This window comes from Ruditapes philippinarum, unplaced genomic scaffold, assembly GCF_026571515.1.
Source record: "Ruditapes philippinarum isolate M1 unplaced genomic scaffold, ASM2657151v2 ctg3411_1_1_1_1, whole genome shotgun sequence".
NCBI lineage: Eukaryota > Metazoa > Mollusca > Bivalvia > Venerida > Veneridae > Ruditapes > Ruditapes philippinarum.
In genome coordinates this window covers 305,791-326,414 of record NW_026857581.1, presented here as the reverse complement: position 1 = coordinate 326,414, position 20,624 = coordinate 305,791, and positions in this window count along the sequence as shown.

Here is a 20,624-nt window from a genome sequence, read left to right as displayed (position 1 = left end):
TGTTTTATTTTTCATTGGCATAAGCATGTTTGTATGAGCTTCAGCACTTTCTGGTAGGCATCTTTTATGGTATATAATAATGTCAGTCCTTTATAATCGATTTGCAATGTAAAAATGAAAGGAGTGAAATAGAGAAAACGGAATCCCTAAAGAAAAATGTTGCAGGCTCGGTTTGATTAAACCTGTTCATGGATGGTACTGGAAAGTGCAAGTGACCATCTATCGCCCCTAGCACCAGCTTAAGCAGAATTCAACATTAAAACACAAAAATGGTAAAATTTTGAAATTAGACACATATGCAGATGCAGACTTTCCAGCGGTGGAGGCAGACCGCAAGAGCCCATCCATGCATTATTTCAGGAACAAACTAGCATTTAAGTAGGAAGAACTGATGTTCTGTAATATTTCAAACTGTTGTAACATTTAGATATTCAAACAAAATGATACACAGTAATCTAGAAGGTAATATCTGAATTCAAAATGAACTGAAATGTACTTGAATCCATTCTACTTAATATAAATAATTCTTGTACTGAATGGCAATAAACCAAGAATGTGCCTTAACCTTCCGAGAACAAATAAACTATTAACACAGAATAAGTGTCATCTTATTAAATAAGAGAGAAGCTTCCTGGTACTGAATCACTCCCAGAGGAAAAACACAAACTAATAGAAAAACATCCCATGACTAAATATCATCAATTCAAGCAAGAAAAAAAAAACAAGAACCAAAAACAAGAACGTGTTTGGTAAACGCAAATGCCCCACCCAGATTTTTGTTTGTTACAATTTTTCAGAATCACACAGTTATTTAAGGCCAAAAAATTGTAAACACTGTTATATAACTTGACAGAGTCATGATGTTTTGTTATTGTAAAAAATGTAAGTTGGCATGTCATTGCTATTTAATGAAGTTAAATAGATATTCTACAATGTACTTAAAAATAAAAAATTATCAAATATAGACCTACAGTTGTAACATTTGGTAGTGCTGTTACAATACATTTGTGTAATAGTGTAATATGTGCACCAAATATTACTATCATGTGAAACCTATTCATTATGTAAAGAACCAAATATTTACCAATATAGTTAATGAAACATGATAAAATCCAAACTGTTAGAACAGGAAAAGGTTCCTAATTCCACTCAAATCTGTGTATTTATGACCGAGGAAGCCAACATTTCATTTAAGCAGTATGATACAATGGCTTCAACATCAGAAAATTTGAAAATATCAAAAACAAAAATATGAAATGACAATTGATGCTGGCTGCAATTTATTTAAAAAAACAACCTTTTGATGAGAGTTTTGTTTTAAATGTCATATTATCAAATTTTTACAACTTCCTGTAAATTATCATGAAAATGAATAAACTGAATAAAAACTCCCTCTATGGAGTTGATTTTCAAATGGTATAGCTAGCAGAGTGGTATTTCAAATGATATAGCAAAGTGAAACATAACAAATAAAAATATCACAACCTGCATGCTGAACAGTAAAAAAATAAGCAAAAACATTTATCAAAGCAGTCATGAATACATGTATGACATTAACATTATGGTATGATAATACAAGTATATTTCCCGGTAAGTTTCCCAGCCCTTCCTTGTTTTCTATATTGTTTTGTTCAATCTTATCCAGGAACAAAGCAAGTAAGTTTATTTTGAGTCATTTTGATGTTGGTTTAACCAGCGTTTAATGACACTAGGATACCTTAAAATCAGTAAGGGTCATGTACTTACCATGGTCATGTCCATACAATGATAAATAAACCACCCTCTTAAGTTATTAGTCAGACAAAGATAACAGGATGTACCTTAGAAAGGACCTTCCCATCACAGTCATTATGCTCCCAGGGGGAAATAACTATGTCTTAAATTCTAATTTGGTTAAATATTATGCTACTGTCCTACTAAGAAAAAAATCATAAATTTGAAAGAAACTGACAACTGTATAAATTTCCGTTCAATAACAATATTTTGACAGTTTGGTTAGTAAAGCAACAAGAACAAACATGATTATTTGAGATCAGTGAAGTCTAATGTTTACATATACAGGCATTGACTGGCTCTTATATCACTCAGCCTAGTGTAATGGACAGTTTACTTGTCAGTCTTGCTGATAGATTGTTTCCCAGCCAACTTTATTGAAAATTCAGAAACAAGGAAATAGGATCTAACACTCCCTATTTGTTCTGGTGTATCTTTAATCAAAACAATTATTTTCATGTTCAAGACAGAAAATTGCACTGTCTTACAATGCTGGTGTGATAAAATCACTGATGATAAATAGAGTAGCAAGTTTTATAAAGTGTCTATGTAACAGACGACATTCATGAGATCTCAAACAATAATTTACAATGATTATATCTAAGATAGTTAAAACAAATGTATAACAGTTAAAGGCATCTTCAGTATTTTTTTATCAAAATTTATGAGTATTTTTCTTTTGAGATAAAAATTCAGAAAAGTTAATATAATGATGGAAATGATATTAAAATCAATGAACACATCTGCATATGTTTCTTAATTCAAAATTTCACCATTTTCGTGTTTAAATGTTGAATTTTGCTTAAGCCGAAGCTAGGGGGGATAGGCGGTAACTTGCACTTTCCCATACAATGCATGAACAGGTTTAATTAAACAGAGCCTGCAACATTTAAATTTTGTTGTTTTCTTTAGGGATTTTGTTTTCCTCTATTTTAATTACTCCTTTCTTTCTTACAGCATTTTATTGAGATAAATTACTGACATTATTATATAACATAAGATAACATAAGAAAAATTACCATACATTAGACAATAAAAGCTTACATAAATGTATTACATTAAACCAAAATTGTTAAAAAAAGTTATACTTCTAAAAATTACAGAAATCATTATTGTTATTATATGTTTTTTGTGCATTTACTATACAGGGAAGGCTCTGCACATTTCAAGCGTGTTTAATCATTTTTCAAACAATTTTTGCAGCACATATATCACTTTTTGCAATGATTAAGTGACTTAAAGTGTATAAAATTATATCTGATGGAAAATTATACTAGAATTTTAAAAACAATAACAATTTGGGTAATCATAAATTCGTGCTGGCGCCTAGGGTCATATTTATCTCCTTCTTGCTATATTTTCCTTTATATCCTGTCAGCAATTTGTATAACTAATAATTATGTAAAAAATTCAATTTCTGTTTGGTTTGAACCCATAACATCTTATTTCAATATTTCAATATCTTGACTTTTTGGTTTGAACCCATATAAACTTATCTGATATTTCAATATCTTGACTTTTTGGTTTGAACCCATATAATCTTATCTGATATTTCAATATCTTGACTTTTTGGTTTCAACCCATATAAACTTATCTGATTTTTCAATATCTTGACTTTTTGGTTTGAACCCATATAAACTTATCTGATATTTCAATATCTTGACTTTATGGTTTGAACCCATATAAACTTATTTGATAATATCATTTCAATATCTTGACTTTTGGTTTGATTCCATATAAACTTATCTCGATATTTCAATACCATGACGTTTTATTTACAGTGCCCAGAGACTTCAAGATAACAGAAGTAAAGAGTATTAATAAAAAAAATCATTAGAAGATTCAAAAGTAAATCAAGCTAACTTTTAGATCAATGTCAAGATTTTTTTATTCAGTATTACATTTTGCAATAAAACTTCATGAAAAAAAAACATCACTCACCCACCATGCAGTTACTTAGTAGCTCCTGTTTGAAGCTGCTATACTTATTAAACTGAAACTGTTTGACACTCCAGTCTTAAAATTATATTATTCAAATGTATGTAAGTCTAAGGAATCACAATCCTTCTACCTTTATAGCTTTGAAGCCTACCTTATTTACATACTTCCTCGTATGATGTAATATAACATTGTCCTACAATTATAATACAGTAAAAGGAACTGAGACATAGTCTTTTGTTAGACTGTCAAATATTCATGAAACTTATTGCCATGACAACATTAGCTTCTGGTAATAATTTCGGCAAATGATTTTGGAAAAAATGTTATTAAAGAAACTCTAGAAATTTTGCGATCATAATATGAGCCTTGTCACGACAAAACCAATGTAATGTGTTTGCGACCAGCATGGATCCAGACCAGCCTGTGCTATCAGTTTCTCTACTTGTAATAGGGTTTGTAAGCGAACAGCATGGATGCTGATCAGACTTCGCGGATGTGCAGGCTGGTCTGGATCCATGCTGGTCGCAAACGCATTACGTTGGTTTTGTCATGACGCGGCTCATATATATCATTGCGGACTGACCAAATTTACTTGTATTGAAAATTTACCTAGAGCAGCATTCTTGCAAATATGAAGTTTAAGATTATTTGTTTTTGACCAACACTATTATGGTCATATGGCAGCTTTCAAGCTTTACTGGTGCAGATAAATTTCTGCTAAATCCAGACACTGAAACCTTTTATTTGTTTCGAAAGGATGGAAGTAAACTTGACCAATTTGTTGCTATTAAGGACAATTTAACCTTTCACCTATATATTTATAACAATCTGATTAAAATCAGGTCTAAATAACGCTGCGCTTTTAGATCTACGAAATCATTTCTGTTTACCTTTCTCACAGCCAATCATCGGTGAGTTTCATAATTTTGAAAGTTATGTGGTTTCTAATATTAACCCTGGGAAAACTAATACTAAGTAGGTAATCTTCATAATTTAGAGAACAGACATGGCATTGTCCATTTAGCTGACAGGTAAACTGGCAAAACAATCTTGCCCATTAAAAATTGACTCTATTATTTCAAGTTAATTTGTTAAAAATTACTTCAAACATTTTTTTTCTAACAAAAATCAACAATTTGTTTAACTTCCATGGATAACGGTATTTTGATACTTCTTCTAATGCCTATCTGTAAAAACCGGTTTGATTGCATGGCTAAAAATAGCTTTCTTCGGGATATCCGAATTATAAAGAAGGCAAAACATATAAGGTCGTCAACAGATCTACATTAAAGACATAAGTACATCTGAATATTAGTCATATAATCATAAATATTAGATATATACTAAGCAATCATAAATATTCAATATATACTAACAGAGACTTACTTAACTGTTTCCAATAACCTTCCCATGATTTTTTTGTGCAAATGCAGTATTAATTTAATGTAATGTTAATTTATACAATAATGTTTTCAACTAAAACAGTATTGTCTGTCTCTGATAGGAATATCATTGTAACCTCATACCCTAACTATTGAGCATCTGTCAACACTGATAGATTTGTCAATGGAAGGAGTAGGGTCCTTTTTATTTTACATTTGATGCAAGATATGATTACAAAATGAGTACATGACTTTAAACAAATTTGCTTCTGAACAATTTCTTTTATTACAATATAACAATTTGATCTTTTTTAACTACTGTACTTTAGAAATTTAATTGTTTCATTCAACAGAGAGCACTATTGTTGCCAGATTAGGAAGCCAATGATTGTGTCTTGCCAATATTGTAATACTTACTTGTAGACAATTAAATTCTATACAAATTTCTTCCGTAAAAACATATAATTTTATTTCAATAGATTGATACATGTATTGGAATTCCACAAAGATGAAGCTGTTAGAATCTAAGCGTTTCAACAATGAGAAAAAAACTTGTCTACAACTTGAAATCAGATTATTAACTTACTAGACACTGTTGTTGCTGAAAAACACGTAATAAACTTAGAAAACTGTATAAGAATTGTATTTATTTTTTCTCCATCCCGACATACTCCTGAACTGTTAAGACACACATTCAATAACCCCAATTTTATTTCTCAGATTGTACTAATATTCCACACTCTCTCAATAACTCTCTAATGATTAAAATGTTATACATGTGAACTCTTAAACCATGAAAGTGCTCTCTTCTGATTACTTATTTAAGAAATTATTTATTAAATTATAAGCTTAAAGCAGCACGCCTCCAGATTCAGGTTAATTTTCATGAATATTTTGGAAATGTATTTAAAAGTAAAATATTGTTAAATGAACAAAAGAAAGAAATTTATATATTGCTATTGGCACTAACAATCCAAGAAAATTACCAAAAAGTGGTCAACATATGCAAAAACAGCCCTTACTGCATTAGTAACGCAGTAGAAATATAATGTATGTTGATAAATTTTAATATACTGCAAAAGCAGTCTTAATCTGCATAAAATATCACTTGGATCTTTAATGGGTTTATCTTTCTTAAAATTTTAGCACATTTTCTCAATATTGATTTTCTTTGGCTCATCTGGCTTTCAAATATATGTATCTCATTAATGTACATGAACATCTTTTTGTATCTGTTGCTTATAAATGAAAAAGTTCTCATATAACAAATAGTTATATTGTATAAATAAGAAATAAAATAAAAAGAACTTTTAATTTTTGGAAAATAGATAGAACAAACTGGAAAGGCCCACTGTTTTCAGTAAAAACAATTTATATGCAATTGGTTAAAACATTACAACACACATCATCAATTTCTTTCCTGTATCTCAGCCCAGTTAACTGATTGATCGCAAGTTAAGATTTTTAATCAAATTTTCTCTACATTTAAAAAAAAATGTGTTGGAATTAAAGAAAACTTGCAAGTTAAATTAAATTTGCCAAGTCTTTTTCTCTGTTAATTTTATTTGCTCAAAAATATACATCTGTGTCATGTAAAAGGACATGGTTATGAATATTGAATATAAGGTAACAATAAAATTTCTAACACGGTCCATATATTTTGATGTGACATCAATTGCAATTGATAGAGCCCTATTCTGACCTTTTATAAATTTGAACAAGATATGTTTTACTCCCTATCCGCAGCTCATTAGTCATGTGGTCAGGTAATTGACTTTTGAAAAAGTGACCAAAAAATCAATAGGGGTAATCTACTGGTCATGACTAGTTACTAGGTAATTGTGACCATAAAGGTTGTGTGCAGCAATTTTATGACAGAGTTATCACAAATCTTACCAAATAATATATGCATTAATTTGATGAATCATGTAGGCATCTTAAACGACAGCCAATTTGTTATATTACACTTGAAATGTGTATACCAAAAGCATTTTTAGTTCAATGAAAAATATCGACCAAGACAACTAGAGTTGTTGAGTTATTGGATGGAAACCGTCTATACATACATGATCAATGTGACTTTGACCTTTGACCCTTAAATCAATAGGGGTTAACTTCTGGCCAAGACCAATAGACCTGTGAAGTTTGAAGGTAAATGGCCCATGAGTTCAGAAAGTGTTTTAACCTATAAGGTCATTGTGATCTTGACCTCTGACCCCTTGACCCCAAAAATCCTTTGAGGCCATCTTCTGACCAATAGCAATGCATCTGTGAAGTTTGAAGGTCAAGGGTCCATTGGTTGTCTTGTTATTGATCAGAAACTGTTTTTACCTTCAAGGTCAATGTGACATTGACCTTTGACCCCAAAATCAATAGGGGTCATTTACTGGTCATGAACAATTATCATACCAAGTTTGAAATTCCTAGTCCTAAACATTCTTTAGTTATTGATCAGAAACCATTTGGTCTATGGATCGACAAACCGACCGAATGAGAGACAAATGTAAAGCAATATACCCCACTGCTTTGAAACAACAAAAGATTTAACCACAAACATTGACATGTGCTCAGTTGTTAACAAATAGATTGTGGTGAAATTCTTATTGTATCTGATCCACTAGTTAGAGTTAGACAGGGATCTATGTAGACACACTAACTGTAAACATTTCACTATAAGTGTGTCAACAAAAAAGTTTTGTTTTTTTTCCATAGATAGTTCTTATTTTGAAAAATATAAAGATTGTTTTATATGTAATGTGTATAATACCACAATGCTAATGCTTTGCATGATTTTGTTAATGTTGATCTTCATTAATAGCATTAAAAATAATCAAAGGGCCATAACTCTGTCAAAAATCATAGAACTACAAAATGCCAATGATAAGCACAATTGGTACCTATCATTTCTGTACAGTTTTGATGAAAATGCAGCAGCTTTTGAGGAGTAGCCTGTTGTACAGCCTAATGGACATACAGCCAAATTGGGGTAAAGGGCCATTTCTATTACTATTTCCTTAATTTTTTTTTTCTGTATTGTTACAGAATGAACTCTATTGTTCTCTTTTGTGCTGTTTACAGTTAGATGGCCCCCTATCCCTATTAGATAGTGCTGACAACCAACCAACTTATCAGTAGCGGCTACTTTACAGCTGGCAACACGGCCAAAATGCCCTTTTTATTTAATATATTCAACATGAAAACCCATGTAATATGCACAAGTACTTGCATCTATCGATTTATTCTGTAATTTTTTATTAAAATTGCATTACTGATACTAGAGATGTCTGTAGAAACTTTAAAAATAAAATCATTAAGGGGTCATAAGTCTGACAATAATCATTAAACTTGAAACTGCAGACAATAAGCATAACTCTACTTCATGCTCATCATTCCTGAACTTTTAATAAAATATTATGCTCGCATCGAGCCTCGACTAGTATAATTTTATTCAACATATTCAATAAATTCAGTACTGAACCTACAATCATTCAAGATCCTCTTCATATACTGGTAAGCAGAATAAAAACTGTACAATGGAAGTTGTTTCAACATTGCATGATTCTTAGAACATGACAACAGAAACATTTCTAATTGAAACACTAACGGTCACAAAGTTCATTTTCCAGTTATCTGTCCTTGAATTAAAATTTTCAGGTCATTTCAATACAAACTTTTCAATACAAACTTTATTTTTAATACTGGTTTATATTGTATATAATTTCATGGAATTCCATTAAACATTTACAAGTGTGCCATTTTTTAAGTTTTTGTAGGTTTATAAATAGGCTATTTAAAAAAAAAAAAGTTGGCATAGGTTAATGTAAACAAGGATAGAGACAACTTTATATTGTTATGATATTCTTAGATCACACAATGTTTAAATAAATTCTATTATACAGTTTTCATTCAGATTAATATGTCTTTATATAACTTTATTTCCATCAACTTTTTTTTTTGCAAGTTGCTCCATCAAGAAATATATTATGAAACTAGAAATGTGTCGTCAGGCCACGAATGCCCCCCCGCATGCAGCCAAAATTTCAGATGTTATAATATTAAGTTCCAAATTTGTTTGCACAAACTTTTTTTTCATTTTAAGTTCAAAGCCCTTAAAACTATTCAATGTTAACACAAACCATTTTTATACAAAGTTCAAGGCACGGATACTATTCAGTGTTAACCTTTTGTAAATTTCATATTGCATATTTGTAGCCAAAATAATGACTACATACATTTCCACAATGGCGACTCCTTTTCAGCCACTGTATCAGACAGGATGTGTGACGTCACCCTGACATATTAACTTAGAGTTTTGCAAATTTTGGATTATTAAAAATAAAACCATCTTCGGTACATGTCACATTATCATAAATCTATAAAAAGCGACTAAAATATTCTTTTTCATGTAAAAACAAAGTGCTCAATAAAGATAAAATGATTCCTTTTTCGAAAGTAATGGCTTCCTAGCTCAGCATCATTGTACATGATAAATTTCATTGAGGTAAACGTTGCATAATACATACTCGAATTGATTCAAAATTATAAACAGAAACTGAAAATTTCATCAAGGGGCTTAACTCTGTCAAAAATCATCGGACCATGACCAAATTTGGACTTTACCTGTATTTTCTCATGATATAACCATATTTCAAATTTGAGTTGAATGTGTGCAACCGTTATTAAGATAATGAAAAGAAACTGATGATGACGGAATGATGGGAGGACGGAATGACGGAGGACGGAACAGGGTAACACTATATTATACCATACAAGAGGGCCATGATGGCCCTGGATCGCTCACCTGACACAACCGCATCCAAGCAATGTCTTAAACAAGCATCATGACCAAGTTTGATGCGACTGAGTCAAACATGTGACCTATAGTGTGTTATAAAGATTTTTCCATATTTGGGCAATGTGACCTAATTTTTGACTGGACACAACCCATATTCAAACTTGACCTAGAAATCATCAAAACAACCTTCCTGACCAATTCCCAGGAAATTTGGATCAAAAACTGCAGCCACTAGAGTGTTAAAAAAAATATTCTATTTTTAGCTCCTGTGACCTAGTTTTTGACCGGACATGACCAATCTTAGCACTTGACCCAGAAAACATCAAAACAACATTCTTGACAAATTTCCAGAATATTTGAATCAAAACTGCAGCCACTAGAGTGTAAACAAGCTTTTTCTATTTTTAACTCCTGTGACCTAGTTTTTGACCTGAGATGACCCATCTTCAAAACTTGACCTAGAAATCATCAAAACAACCTTCCTGACAAATTTTTACAGAATATTTGAATCAATACTGCAGCCACTAGAGTGTTAACAAGCTTTTTCTATGTTTAGCTCCTGTGACCTAGTTTTTGACGGGAGATAACCCATCTTCGAACTTGACCTAGAAATCATCAAAACAACCTTCCTGACAAATTTCAAGAATATTTGGATGAAAACTGCAGCCCCTAATGTGTTAACAAGCTTTTCTATTTTTAGCTCCTGTGACCTAGTTTTTGAACTGAGATGACCCATCTTCAAACTTGACCTAGATATTATCTAAGCAACCTTCCTGACAAATTTCCAGAATATTTAGATGAAAACTGCAGCCCCTAGAGTGTTAACAAGATTTTTCTATTTTTAGCTCCTGTGACCTAGTTTTTGACCAGACATGACCCATCTTCGAACATGACCTAGATATCATTAAAACAACCTTCCTGACAAATTTCCAAAATATTTGGATCAAAACTGCAGTCACTAGAGTGTTAACAAGCTTTTTTCTATTTTTAGCTCCTGTGACCTAGTTTTTTGACCCGACATGATCCATCTTCAAACTTGACCTAGATATCATCTAAACAACCTTCCTGACAAATTTTCAGAATATTTGGATGAAAACTGCAGCCTATAGAGTGTTTTAAACAAGCTTTTTCTATTTTAGCTCCTGTGACATAGTTTTTGACCGGAGATGACCCCATCTTCGAACTTGACCTAGCTATCATCAAAACAACCTTCCTGACAAATTTCCAAAATATTTGGATGAAAACTGCAGCCACTAGAGTGCTAACAAGCTTTTTTCTATTTTTAGCTCCTGTGACCTAGTTTTTGAACCGGAGATGACCCATCTTCGAACTTGACCTAGATATCACCTAAAAACAACCTTCCTGACAAATTTCCAGAATATTTGGATGAAAACTGCAGCCTCTAGAGTGTTAACAAGCTTTTTCTATTTTTAGCTCCTGTGACCTAGTTTTTGACCGAGATAACCCATCTTCGAAATTGGTCTGTATTTCATTAAGACAAACATTTCTGACAAAGTTTGATGATGATCCAATCAAAACTGTGACTGCTAGACTGTTAACAAACCCAATTATTAGAGTGTTAACAAGCTTTTTTTCTATTTTTAGCTCCTGTGACCTAGTTTTTGACCGGAGATGACCCATCTTCGAACTTGACCTAGATATCATTAAAAACAACCTTCCTGACAAATTTCCAGAATATTTGGATGAAAACTGCAGCCTCTAGAGGTGTTAACAAGGTTTTTCCTATTTTTAGCTCCTGTGACCTAGTTTTTGACCCGAGATAACCCATCTTCGAACTCGACCTGTATTTCATTGAGATAAACATTCTGACAAAGTTTGATGATGATCCAATCAAAACTGTGACTGCTAGACTGTTAACAACCCAATTGTTGACGACGCACGACGACGGACGCCGGACATAGCCCCATCACTATACCTCACCTTGACCACTTCGTGGTCAGGTGAGCTAAAAAAAAATACCAGTAGACTTTTGGAAAAAATACAAGTAGACTTATGGAAAAAATAAAAGAAAACTTTGGGGCTGGGAAACTGACCAGAAATAAATAAATCTTGCTGAGTAATAATTAGTAACATATTGGAAATAAAAAGTGGTAGAAAAAGAAATAAAGCAGTAAAAGCACTGAGACAATGACCAACAAGAGCTGTCCGTAAGACAGCGCGCTCGACTTTTTTAGTGCTTGCCTATAATACAAAACATTGACAGTTAAGGGCCATAATTCAAATAAAATCTTTGACAGAATTACCTTCTCCTGGACATGTTTGGGAATCATGATTGTAAACAAGTATTCCAACTTTCAAATTAATATCTCAAACAGTTCAGTCAAAAAGTGGACTGGTACTAAAAACTTAACCAAGATTCTAAGTCGATAAAAGGCCTAATTTTTAAAACAAATCCTTGACAGAGTTACCTTCTCTTGCGTACAGATGGGGGTAATGATGTGAAATAGCATTAAAAGTTTCAAAGCAATATCTCAAAAGGGTTAAGGCAATAAGTGGATTTTACCCATATTCAATGTATTTTCTAAGTCAAAAAGGGGCATAATTCTGTCAAAAACCTTGACAGAGTTATGTCCTCTTGTCTGTTGATGAAGGTCGTAATGGTAAACAAGTATGGTCAGTTTCAAAGCAATACCTCCAATGGTTTTGAAATAAAGTGAGGTGGTACAAAAAACTTAACCAAGATTCTAAGTCGATAAAAGGCCTTAATTTTTAAAACAAATCCTTGACAGAGTTACCTTCTCTTGCGTACAGATGGGGGTAATGATGTGAAATAGCATTAAAAGTTTCAAAGCAATATCTCAAAGGGTTAAGGCAATAAGTGGATTTTACCCATATTCAATGTATTTTCTAAGTCAAAAAGGGGCATAATTCTGTCAAAAACCTTGACAGAGTTATGTCCTCTTGTCTGTTGATGAAGGTCGTGATGGTAAACAAGTATGGTCAGTTTCAAAGCAATACCTCCAATGGTTTTGAAATAAAGTGAGGTGGTACAAAAAAACTTAACCAAGCTCAATACACTTTCTAAGTCAAAAAAGGGCCATAATTCTGTCAAAAACCTTGACAGAGTTATGTACTCTTGTCTGTAGATGGAGGTTATGATGGTGAACAAGTATGGTAAGTTTCAAAGCCATACTTGTAATACTTCTGAAATAAAGTGGGGTGGTACGAAAAACTTAACCAAGGTGTGACGCCAACGCTAACGCCGACGCCGACGCCGGGGCGAGTAGGATAGCTCCCCTTTTCATAGAAAAGTCGAGCTAAAAACCTAGGTCATCATGTACAACTAATGAAACAAAATATATAGCATACAGGATATCTTTTGTTTCAGAGTGAGATCAAGATACCGTAAATAAAGTGACTATCAGATGCAATAATGTTACACCATGCAGTTCAAACATGAAAACTGTAGTCGCAGGTATTTGCAGGTGAAATATAAGCTTTGATAAGCTTGTCAAACAAACATATTTTCTATGTATTTCATTAATATGGTTTTTTTTCTCTCTAAAGTATTTCAATATATTTTAATGATATCTGCCACACAATGCCACATACTGTTGTTCACAACATCTTCTCATTATGATGTCCCAGTGTCTTTAAGTGACATTATGCTCATTCAAGGGTATCCAGTGAGTGAACAGGTGAAAGTCAAAATAAGTTTTTATATAGCCATAATTCCTTTTAATTTAATAATTTACTTCATATAAACAATAAATAAGTCCGGATCGAAACAGAATTTCTGTAAATATCAATTCGAACTTACCTGAAACGTTCAGGTTATAAACAGAGTGGGACAGGGCAGTCTTTTTATATTTTAGGCAGATTTTAATTTTTATCTTTAACATTTTCCAAAATAAATTGCTGGTCAAACACCATTTTAACAGTCAATCTTTTGAAATAACTAGAAATGTGTCCATAGGACACGGATGCCCCCACACGCCACTGTTCTGTCAATCTTATGACTCTAGGTCAAATATTTTTTGGACTACATGTGCCACAAGTTGAAAACTAAAAATCAACAAAGGGCCATAATTCTGTTAAATTTGGTCACAGCAAAAATTCCTTCCTTTACTACCATCTACACATTAAGGTTGAAAATCCCTGGAAGTTTAAGCAAAATCTGCCATCCGATTTAAGAGGAGTTGCATTCACAAAATTTCTACATCAAAGTATATAGTGAAAAAATCATCAAAGGGCCATAATTCTGTAAAATTTGGTCACAGCAAAAATTCCTTCCTTTACTACCATCTACACCTTAAGGTTGTTCATCCCTGTAAGTTTAAGCAAATTCTGCCATCCGGTTTAAGAGGAGTTGCGTTCACAAAATTTCTACATAGTATATAATGAAAAAATCAACAAAGGGCCATAATTCTGTTAAATTTGGTCGCAACAAAAATTCCTTCCTTTACTACCATCCACACATTAAGGTTGTTCATCCCTGTAAGTTTAAGCAAAATCTGCCATCCGGTTTAAGAGGAGTTGCGTTCACAAAATTTCTACATAGTATCTAGTGAAAAAATCAACAAAGGGCCATAATTCTGTTAAATTTGGTCACAACGAAAATTCCTTCCTTTACTACCATCTACACATTAAGGTTGTTCATCCCTGTAAGTTTAAGCAAAATCTGCCATCCGGTTTAAGAGGAGTTGCGTTCACAAGATTTTGGGACGTACGGACGGACGGACGGACGGACTGACTGACTGACGGACGGACGGACAAGTGCAACGCTATATGCTCCCACATTGTGGGGGCATAAAAATTCAATTCAGCTCATCTTGACTATGAAAATATGAGCATAATGTCACTTTTACATTCTTGAGATTTTAGCATACATTGTAACAGAAAGTGTGCCAATGTTTATTGCTGCTTTGTGATCGAGTATTTACTTTTATTTATAACAAATATACAATGTTACATAATAACTATGCTTTTCCTCTTAATTCAAATAGAGCTATAATTTGGTGGACTTTACAAATATTTTCACAGACAGACTTCATTAAATTAATTTTCACAGACAGAATTATGATATTTTCAGTACACTGCTGAAAAGGATATAATTATCAAAAAATACCGTATAAATCAATAAAAAAAATATAAAAACTTCCAATAATGGAAATCAAAATAAATGAATCCATCACACCAATACTTCTTAATCTACATACAGTCAGTCTTCTTACAAAATCATAAAGATTTGATGCAAACTATTTTGTAATTTATATGATATAAAGCACGCAGATAAAACAGTTTTTCATAAAGATCGTCATAACCAATTATCAATACTTACAATCTTTACGATAGAGAAGATCCAGTCTGGTTATCCACCATAAATATTTTATTTTTCTTATAAGAGTTTATAGTAAAAGGAAAAATTGAGCAAAGTATCCCAGTGCTGTCAAAGTTTGGTTCCGATATTCTGGTTATGATGATAGCAAAGTTGTCCCATGAGACGGCCAATATAATCATCACCCTCCAGAGAACATCAAAACTGCAGTCTATAATCTCAGCCTTTATTATTACACATATTGGTTTTTTATTTGATAATCAGATAAACTAATTAGAGACAAGCTATATATAAAACATTCATAGTATTCTTTTTTTTATTCTTCTGCTAACTTTTAATCTACATTTCTGCCACAAGACTCATTTCTTTAATTTAAGAAAAATATATTATAATAATAATTTAATTTGAATGACCTCTGACACAAACATTTTAAATGATAAGATGTCTTGTCAGGAGCTTGAAGTATGGTGCTGATTTGACAAGTCTTGTCAGGAGCTTGAAATCTGGTGTTGATTTGACAAGTCTTGTCAGAAGCTTGAAGTATGGTGCTGATTTGACAAGTTTTGTCAGGAGCTTGAAATCTGGTGTTGATTTGACAAGTCTTGTCAGAAGCTTGAAGCATGGTGCTGATTTGACAAGTTTTGTCAGGAGCTTGAAGTCTGGTGCTGATTAGACAAGTCTTGTCAGAAACTTGAAGTATGGTGCTGATTTGACAAGTTTTGTCAGGAGCTTGAAGTCTGGTGCTGATTTGACAAGTCTTGTCAGAAGCTTGAAGTATGGTGCTGATTTAGCAAGTCTTGTCAGGAGCTTGAAGTCTGGTGCTGATTTGACAAGTCTTGTCAGGAGCTTGAAGTATGGTGCTGATTTGACAAGTTTTGTCAGGAGCTTGAAGTCTGGTGCTGATTTGACAAGTCTTGTCAGAAGCTTGAAGTAAATCTTATAAGGAGCATGAAGTATGGTGCTGATTTGACAAGTTTTGTCAGGAGCTTGAAGTATGGTGCTAATATGATAAGTCTTTTTAGGAGCTTGAAGTCTGGTGCTGATTTGACAAGTCTTGTCAGAAGCTGATAGTAAGTCTTATAAGGAGCATGAATTATGGTGCTGATTTGACAAGTCTTGTCAGGAGCATGAAGTCTTGTCAGGATCTTGAAGTATGGTGCTGATTTAACCAGTCTTGTCAGAAGCATGACATATGGTGCTTATTTGACAAGTCTTGTTAGGAGCTTGAAGTAGTGTCTTGATTTGACAAGTCTTGTCAGGTCTTTGAAGTATGGTGCTGATTTGACAAGTCTTGTCAGAAGCTTGAAGTAAATCTTATAAGGAGCATGAAGTATGGTGCTGATTTGACAAGTTTTGTCAGGAGCTTGAAGTATGGTGCTTATATGATAAGTCTTTTTAGGAGCTTGAAGTCTGGTGCTGATTTGACAAGTCTTGTCAGAAGCTGATAGTAAGTCTTATAAGGAGCATGAATTATGGTGCTGATTTGACAAGTCTTGTCAGGAGCATGAAGTCTTGTCAGGATCTTGAAGTATGGTGCTGATTTAACCAGTCTTGTCAGAAGCATGACATATGGTGCTTATTTGACAAGTCTTGTTAGGAGCTTGAAGTAGTGTCTTGATTTGACAAGTCTTGTCAGGTCTTTGAAGTATGGTGCTGATTTGACAAGTCTTGTCAGGAGCTTGAAGTCTTGTGCTGATTTGACAAGTTTTGTCAGGAGCATGAAGTATGTTGCTAATTTGACATGCCTTGTCAGAAGCTTGATGTCTTGTGCTGAATTGACAAGTCTTGCCAGGAGCTTGAAGTCTGGTGCTGATTTGACAAGTCTTGCCAGGATCTTGAAGTACGGTGCTTATTTGACAAGTCTTGTCAGGAGCTTGATGTCTGGTTCTGATTTGACAAGTCCTGCCAGGATCTTGAAGTGTGGTGCTGATTTGTCAAGTCTTGCCAGGATCTTGAAGTATGGTGCTGATTTGACATATCTTGTCAGAAGCTTAAAGTATGGTGCTGAGTTGATAAGCCTTGTCAGGAGCTTGAAGTATGGTGCTGATTTAACATGCCTTGTCAGGAGCTTGAAGTCTTGTGCTGATTTGACATGCCTTCTTAGGAGCTTGAAGTATGGTGCTGATTTGACATGCCTTGTCAGGAGCTTGAAGTCTTGTGCTGATTTGACATGCCTTGTAGGGAGCTTGAAGTCTTGTGCTGATTTGATATGCCTTGTCAGGAACTTAAAGTATGGTGCTGATTTGACATGCCTTGTCAGGAGCTTGAAGTCGTAGCATGAAGTATGGTGCTGATTTGTTAAGCCTTGTCAGGAGCTTGAAGTATGGTGCTGATTTGGCAAGTCTTGTCAGGAGCTTGAAGTATGGTGCTGATTTGAAATGTCTTGTCAGGAGCTTGAAGTATGGTGCTGATTTGAAAAGTCTTGTCAGGAGCTTGAAGTATGGTGCTGATTTGAAAAGTCTTGTAAGGAGCTTGTAGTATGGTGCTGATTTGAAATGTCTTGTCAGGAGCTTGAAGTATGGTGCTGATTTGAAAAGTCTTGTCAGGAGCTTGAAGTATGGTGCTGATTTGACAAACCTTGTCAGGAGCTTGAAGTATGGTGCTGATTTGACATACCTTGTCAGGAGCTTGAAGTATGGTGCTGATTTGACATGCCTTGTCAGGATCTTGAAGTATGGTGCTGATTTGACATGCCTTGTCAGGAGCTTGAAGTATGGTGCTTATTTAACATGTATTGTCTGGAGCTTGAAGTATGGTGCTGATTTTACAAGCCTTGTCAGGAGCTTGAAGTATGGTGCTGATTTGGCATGCCTTGTCAGGTGCTTGAAGTATAGTGCTAATTTGACATGCCTTGTCAGGAGCTTGAAGTATGGTGCTGATTTGACATGCCTTGTCAGGAGCTTGAAGGCAGGAGCATGAAGTATGGTGCTGATTTGTTAAGCCTTGTCAGGAGCTTGAAGTATGGTGCTGATTTGGCATGCCTTGTCAGGTGCTTGAAGTATGGTGCTGATTTGACATGCCTTGTCAGGAGCTTCAAGTATGGTGCTGATTTAACATGTCTTGTCAGAAGCTTAAAGTCTTGTGCTGATTTGACAAGCCTTGTCAGGAGCTTGAAGTATGGTGCTGTCTGGACGGATTCATCAACAAAACAGGGTCAGGAGCGACTGAACAAGTTCATATTCAAAGCCTGGTTTTAAGCTTTAAGCCTGGTGCTGACTGGACACATTTGGAGCTGACTTGACAGGTTCATGTTAAATACCAGGTCAGCAGCTTGAAGTTGGGTGGACAGGTTCATATTCAGTGTCTTGTCAGTTTAGGGCTGACTGAACAAGTTCATATACAAAACCTGGTTAGGAGCTTGAAGTAGAGTGCCTGGTTTTAGCACCTTTGATTATATTGGTTTTAGACATAACTTTCAGATGACCTCACTAATCCATTTTCAGAATGGTGATGGTTCTGAAGTCTGTATAAACATGTATCTTTTTTTAGAATGTTGCCGGTTTCTGTAAAAGCATTTCTTTCAGAACTGTGACAATACTGGTGCTAGAAGTGGTCGGTTTTTCAATTCCCATTTCCTGTGATGCTTTTGTGCTATTTAATTTCAGAACAATGCCGACTCTAAACATGGCGACAGAAATTTCTGTCTTTATTGTTACAATAATGTGCAACTTTTAGCAAATTATGACTTATTTTTGGAGTGACTTGAGTTGCATGACAAGCTATCCCTTGTAAAAGGAGTATCTAACAACAGCCGTCAGTAGTTTATAGATTGCTTGACTATTCTCAGGGCTTGATAGTCCACAAGAGCCTGTAAATGTAGAATTTTCCAAGTTCTCAATGGGCCATAATTCTGTCAAAGTCCAAGTTAAAGTTATAAGCCTTGGACAGTGACCTACTATTACGCTCTCAAATAAGTGTGTGAAGTTCCTCTTCAGTAGTTTTGGAGAAACAAACATGCATGCAAAATGCTTAACTAAAGTGTAATGGCAACGCCAGGGTGTGTACAATCACAGGGTCTCACTGTTCTTTGAAATAGTCAAGATAAAAATGGTGTACTGTACTCTAGTCTGACGTCTGTTTAAGCTTGAAAACATCAACAATTTCTTATTGTACATGATTGCTGTTCTACTGTTCTATCAAAACCATGTGAACATATTTTTTTTTCAATCAAATTACAGCTTGAAAAAATTCTCTTTAATTCTTAATTTGTCATCACAGACTTAATTTACGCCATAAAAGTAAAATTTGCTAAGATAATAGATTCTTTCTAAAAACCAAAGCATCCACCTGTCCTAAAACACTTTTTTTTAAACAGTAAGGAAATGGAGAAGATGAGCTACATTAGCATGCATCAAAACTTAACTGGTAATTAAGATGGTACATGCCTTATAATAGCTCTACTTTCTCTTTGAATACTGTAGTTGCAGTTTTGTTCCACTGGATACTTTTATTTGTAGTGTCACATAACAAGAGCTGTCACAGGAGACAGCGAAGCTCGACTAATAAAATACTGGACGCAGTAAGGAGGACAAAACTATGAAAGAAAAATCAATTATGTATAATTATGTATTAAGTTATAGTAAAAAAATAACATTTGTTAACATAAATTCCAAGATCAAGGGGAATAATTCTAGAAATAGTCACGCTAGAGTTATGAACCTTGTCACACAAAATGTGTGTAATGATAAGAAATATATATTTGAAGTTTGAAGTAGATACCTTAAAAAGTAAAGAAGTTATAATATTTCTTAAAGAAAATCCTAAGTTCAAAGAGAGATAAATCTGTAAATATTGCTTCAAGAGTTATGAACATTGTCACATAAAATGTAATTGATGATAAGGAATAAGTATTTGAAGTTTGAGGTAGATACCTTTAAAACTAAAAAAGTTATAGTAAAAAATAACATTTTTCTAGTAAAAAAAAATCTAAGTTTATGGGGAGATAATTCTTGCAATATTGGTGCTAGAGTTATGAACCTTGTCACATAAGATGTGGATGATGATAAGGTACATATATTAGTATGAAGTTGATCCCTTTAGAAATAAATAAGAAACAGTAAAAAAAAATATTTTTTAAGGAAAATTCTAAGTTCAAGGGGAGATAAATCTGAAAATATTGGTGCTAGAGTTAAGAAACTTGTCACATAAGATGGGGATGATGATAAGGTACAAATATTTGAAGTATGAGGTTGATCCCTTAAGAAATAAAGAAGTAACAGTAAAAATTAGTATTTTTTAAGGAAAATTCTAAGTTCAAGGGGAGATAAATCTGAAAATATTGGTGCTAGAGTTATGAACCTTGTCACATAACATGTGGTTGAAGATAAGGAACATATATTTGAAGTTGATACCTTAAGAAATGACAAAGTTGTAGTGAAAAATATTTTACTGCACCAAAACTTTAATCTGAAATCTGGACGTATAGTCAAGCTAA